This window comes from Zingiber officinale, chromosome 9A (genome assembly GCF_018446385.1).
Source record: "Zingiber officinale cultivar Zhangliang chromosome 9A, Zo_v1.1, whole genome shotgun sequence".
Taxonomy (NCBI): Eukaryota; Viridiplantae; Streptophyta; class Magnoliopsida; order Zingiberales; family Zingiberaceae; genus Zingiber; species Zingiber officinale.
In genome coordinates this window covers 62,260,611-62,266,838 of record NC_056002.1, presented here as the reverse complement: position 1 = coordinate 62,266,838, position 6,228 = coordinate 62,260,611, and positions in this window count along the sequence as shown.

The window sequence follows — 6,228 nt, the reverse complement described above, 5'->3', positions numbered from 1 at the left end:
GAAAAGGTCTCCTCATAATCGATTCCCTCTTTCTGAGTGTACCCTTTTGCAACAAGCCTAGCTTTGAAGGTTTCTACCTTCCCGTCTGTCCCTCTTTTCCTTTTGTAGATCCACTTGCATCCAACGGCTTTTACACCATCAGGTGGTTCTACAAGCTCCCAGACCTTATTAGAGTACATAGACTCTATTTCAGAATTCATTGCCTTTTGCCAAGATGCTGCATCTATATCTTGGAGTGCTTCATCATATGTTCGGGGATCAGGTTCTTGTTTACCCGGGATCAAGTCCGAAGACTCTCCGCTGCCTTACAACCCTCCCACTACGACGAGGCACTGTCTGTGGTTGTGTATCATGTGTGACACGTGTTGCAGTCTCTTGTGGTACTTCATCTTGTACTGTTGGTACTGAAGTAGACATGTCCTCTCTAAGTTCTTCTAAAACAACTTTACTACTGGGCTTGTGATCCATTATATAGTCTTCTTCTAAAAACTGGGCATTGGTGCTAACAATGACCTTCTGGTCTTTAGGACTATAAAATAAACCACCTTTCGTTCCTTTGGGATATCTTACAAACACGCGAACTTCTGTACGAGATTCTAACTTATCAGCATCTGGTTTCAGCACATGTGCTGGACTACCCCAAATCCGAATATGTCTTAGACTGGGTTTTCGCCCATTCCACAATTCTATGGGAGTAGAAGAAACTGATTTAGAAGGTACTAAGTTCGGAATGTTGTTTCGAGCATATCCCCAAAACGAATTTGGTAATTGAATAACTCATCAACGATCTAACCATTTCCATAAGAGTCCTATTCCTTCGTTCGGCTACACCATTCTGTTGGGGTGTTCCAGGTGCAGACAATTGGAATCCCAGCCTCGATAAGTAATTCCTAAACTCTCCTAAGAGGTATTCGCCACCACGATCAGATCGTAGTGTCTTGATACTTTTACCTAATCGTTTCTCCACATCAGCCTTGTATTCTTTGAACTTGTCAAAGCACTCGGACTTGCGGCGCATTAGGTAAATGTATCCATATCTTGAATAATCGTCTATGAAAGAGACAAAATATTCAAAACCTCCTCTTGCCTGGATAGACATAGGACCACACAAATCAGAGTGAACCAACTCTAACACTTCTTTGGCTCTATACCCCTTGGCCTTGAACGGCCTCTTGGTCATTTTACCTTCTAAGCAAGATTCACAAGTTGAAAAATTTTCCAACTCTAATGAACTCAAAAGTCCATCGGCTATAAGCCTCTGAATTCTACTTAAATTAATATGACAAAGTCTTAGATGCCAAAGATATGCTTGGTTCATTTCTGAAGGTTCTTTTCTCTTATTAGAATTAGAAGATGAGTTATAAATTTCCATGTTTTGCTTTGTGGAAGAAATTGGATTTAAAATATACAAATTGCCAACTAATGCACCAGAATAGATAATCACTTTATTTATTTTAATAACTACATCGTTACTGAAAGAAACTGAATATCCTTCTATAAACAGTTTAGAAACTGAAATTAAATTCTTTCTAAAACTGGGTACATAAAGACAATTTCTTAAAACCAAATTTCTATTTCTACTAAAAAACAAGTAGACGTCTCCCACTGCAACAGCTGCCACCTTAGTAGCATTGCCCATGTAGACGGTAATCTCCCCTTCAGATAGTCGTCGGGTTTCCTGGAACCCCTGCAAGGAATTGCAGACATGATCAGTGGCTCCCGTATCTACACACCAGGTGTTAGTAGATAACACCGCTAAACATGTTTCAACAACCAGAGCATGAGATATACCTTTGTTTTGGTTCCTACGAGACGATCCGCCTTCAATGTCCCGCTTGCGAGATGAAGCACTTGCCCTTGCTTCTTCACTCCGATTTTAAATCCGACTGAGATTTATTCACTTTCTTTCTTGAGCGACTTGTTTCTTCTTCTTCTTTCCTTTCGGTTTAGAAGTAGAACCATTTTAGCAAAGTGAATTTGAGAATTGTGACGAAATAATCCTTCAGCTGCTTGAGTTCTGTCAATAGTTCCCCTAATGAATAAATCCTTTTATTCATATTATAGTTCAAGCGGAACTGCTCAAAACTTAGGTAGCGTTTGGAGGATCATATCGATCTGGGTTTCCCATCAATTTCTCCTCCAAGGATCTGTTTCTCGTTCGGATAAGCCATCATCTTTAGGATATGATCCCTCACGGGAGTCCTCTTGCATGGTGGTCGTCATTATCTTTCTCATAGCTTCTTGTCTAGAAGCCCTATCCTGATGACCAAAGAGCTCATTGAGATTGTTCATAATATCATAAGTCATTGGTAAATCTTGATGCTTGATGTTGCAATACATTTGACATTGAAGCCAAAATGTAACACCGCGCCATCTCATCCGCTTTACCCATCTCTTATGATATTCAATCTCCTCTTGGGTAGATTCACCATGGGTGCATCAGGACAAGGTTCAGTCAGACAAATTTATAGCTTTCAGCAGTCGAACAATGTCCAGTTCCTTTTCCAATCTATGTAATTAGTAAGTCTATTTTGTTGAAGTATGATGGACAGTGGGTTGAAAGTCATCATAAGAATCACAAATAACTTTTGGTCAGAACTCTAAATTTAGAATAATATTGATTCCTCAAACAATACTATTTTAAATTAACCAACACCTCATCACACCGTGAATTTTGTATGCCATGTTAGTGTGGACGTATACAAATTCAACATTTGTAAAAGGAGGGTTTTAACCCATTAATTTTATTATCTTGTCAACCTAACTTTTTGACAAATAAAATTAATAGTTGGTATTATTTGATCACACAAATAATAATAGTGACTCCGTTGGGGAGGATACTATTAGATGTGTCTAAGTGTATACCATTACTTGACACTAAGTCCATTAATAAGATTATGCCCCTTCCGTTGGGGAAGATCACACGCTCTTAATTAATTTCCTATAGTCATCCAAAAATGGAAGTCTGTTCTAGTGATCCACAAACAAGCTCATCCGTTATGGAGGAAGGCACTCAGAGCCAACGCGCAAGCTTGTTTGCATCACTTACAAACCAGTAATGGAGACCATGGGATTTATTTAAAAATCTCTCTCCCACTTAGTTATTTATAAATGAGGAATTTTAACTATGCTAGCCTAATAAACTTGTAAACTAACATGCACACACAGCACAATATAAAAGCAATAAATAGAAAATTTAATTTTCAACTATTATGGCTTTTATCTCTAAATTATCCTCCGTGTGTTGTCATCCCAAGCTGCTGCCATATTTGGCCATCCATCTTGCTCCTAGTTCCGCTGCGCCTCTGGTCCTTAGAAGGTTCCACGCTTTGCAAGATTCGATCCGCGACATAAATAGAATTTTATATTTTTGATCCTATATTCCATAAAAGGAATGTACATGTATCTAGATCAAAAATAAAATCCTAATAAAACAAAATACAGCTCCTGCTGTATTTTAATACAATCATGCACACACATATAAATTGCCCTTGACATGTCCAAGGGTCCAATCACACACATAATTAACTAAAAGCCATAATAGTTGGATCCTGCATCCACAAAGTTAGCACATCCTACTATTATCCTGCCTAAATTATGTATGACATGTGCATAATTAAACTAAATACCAAATACACAGAGGCAAAACCCTAGCTCTGATACCAATTGTTGGTTGCTACTCGGAAAACCTAGAGGTTCCACTGTACAAAAATTTTGTACAAAGGTCTGAACCTTTTCCTAGCTACCATGTGTTCTTTTAAATTAAATTTTGGATCACCTGCGGAACTTAACACGTTTGATCCAAAACTTAATCTATTTGTTCTTTTAGGTTTTGACTTGGATCTCCTGCGGAACTTAACACGTTCGACCCAAGTCTCCTTAAGTTATTAATTCCATTAAATATTAATTTCCATAAAAGGTTCCCAGTACTGACGTGGCGAGGCACATGGCCTTCTTGGATATGGGAGCAACCACCACCGACTAGACAAAACCTTTAATAGAAAGCTAATATTTAATTTCCTAAAATAACTTTAGGTTAACCAAAGAGAACAATCAAATCACAAGGAAAAGAAAGAAAACAAAAGAACATAACATCGAAAAACATATTCGAAATACTAGATCGTAAGCCTCTTGTATTTGGTATTATTTCCATAAATAACTAGCATGATGCGGAAATAAAAATTACTAATTATACCTTGTAGAAAAAACCTCTTGATCTTCTACCGTATTCCTCTTCTAACCTCGGACGTTGTGTGGGCAACGATCTTCCGAGACGAAAAACCACCAATCACCTTCTTCTCCTCCTAGCTAGGTTCGGCCAACAAAGAGGAAGCTTCACCAAGGAAGAAAATCAAAATACTAACCAAGCTCCAAGAGATGCTAGCTTTCTCTCCTTCTTCTTCTTCTTCTCCGAGTAGTATCCGGCCACCACAAGAGCTCCAATGGAAGAGTAGGGTTCGGCCACCACAAGAGGAAGAGAGGGAGAGGTTGGCCGGCCACACCAAGGAACAAAAGAGGGAGAGAAATAATAGATGTTGTATCTCATGAAGGCACCCTCACCCCTTCTTTTATATTCCTTGGCCTAGGCAAATTAGGAAATTTAATTATAATAAAATTTCCTTGACATGATTTAATTTAGAAAAATAAAATAAATTTTCCAAATCAATCTTCAATGGCCGGCCACATCATTGGAGAATAAATTGGACAAGTTTTAATCAACAATTAAAACTTCCTAATTTGTTTCCGGAAATTTTAAAAAATAAAATTTCTCTTTAAAATCTCTTCATGGTTGATAAAAGGAAATTTCTATAATTTTAATTTTATCAACATGTGAATAATTTTTAAAGAAAAAATAAAACATCTCTCCAATCTACAAATAAGGAAAGAGATCTAATCTCTTTCTTTAATCTTTTATAGATCTTTTACAAGAGAGATATTTTAATTTTAATTCTCTTTAAATTATATCTTCCACATAATAATAAAAATTAAAATTAAAATCCCTTTTTAATTTAATTTGGCCGGCCCCCACTAGCTTGGGTTCAAGCTAGGGCCGGCCACCCAATAGGCCGGCCCTAGCTTGGTTCCCAAGCTAGCTTGGCCGACCCCTTATTGGTGGGTATAGAAGGTGGGTATAGAACTCTATAAATAAGAGGCTACGATAGGGACCGAGAGGAGGAATTGGTTTTGGTCTCCCGATAAAATTAAGCATCCCGTGTTCGCCCCGAACACACAACTTAATTTTATCAATGATAATTCATTCCACTAGAGAACTATCATTGAACTACCGCACCAATCCCAAATTACATTTTTGGGCTCCTTCTTATTATGAGTGTGTTAGTCTCCCTGTGTTTAAGATATCGAATGTCCACTAATTAAGTGAGTTACTGACAACTCATTTAAATAATATCTAAGTCCAAGAGTAGTACCACTCAACCTTATTGTCATGTCGGACTAAGTCCACCTGCAGGGTTTAACATGACAATCTTTATGAGCTCCTCTTGAGGACATTATCAACCTAGTATCTCTAGGACACAGTTTCCTTCTATAATCAACAACACACACTATAAGTGATACCATTTCCCAACTTATCGGGCTTATTGATTCATCGAACTAAATCTCACCCATTGATAAATTAAAGAAATAAATATCAAATATATGTGCTTGTTATTATATTAGGATTAAGAGCACACACTTCCATAATAACTGAGGTATTTGTTCCTTTATAAAGTCAGTATAAAAGAAACGACCTCAAATGGTCCTACTCAATACACTCTGAGTGTACTAGTGTAATTATATAGTCAAGATAAACTAATACCTAATTACACTACGACCTTCTAATGGTTTGTTCCTTTTCCATTTTGGTCGTGAGTTACTGTTTATAATTTATAAGATACTGATAACATCATCTTCTGTATGTGACACCACATACTATGTTATCTACAATATAAATTAAATGAACAACTACAAACAAATGTAGACAATTAGACCAAATGTGATTCTTTATTCATAATAAATGTTTACAAAGCTTAGGCTTTCAGTATACATTCCAACAGTCCAGACTTATGCTGATGCACTGAGATAAGCATCTTAAGTCCAGACAGTTGGCCTATGCATCTCACCCCTTTCTATGTTTGTCAAACACACGCAAGGTAAACCTAAAGTGTTGGTGAGATGCTCAAAAACTAGCCCTTTGGGTGCATGCTTTCTATGGATTCCAAGCTAGTCTAA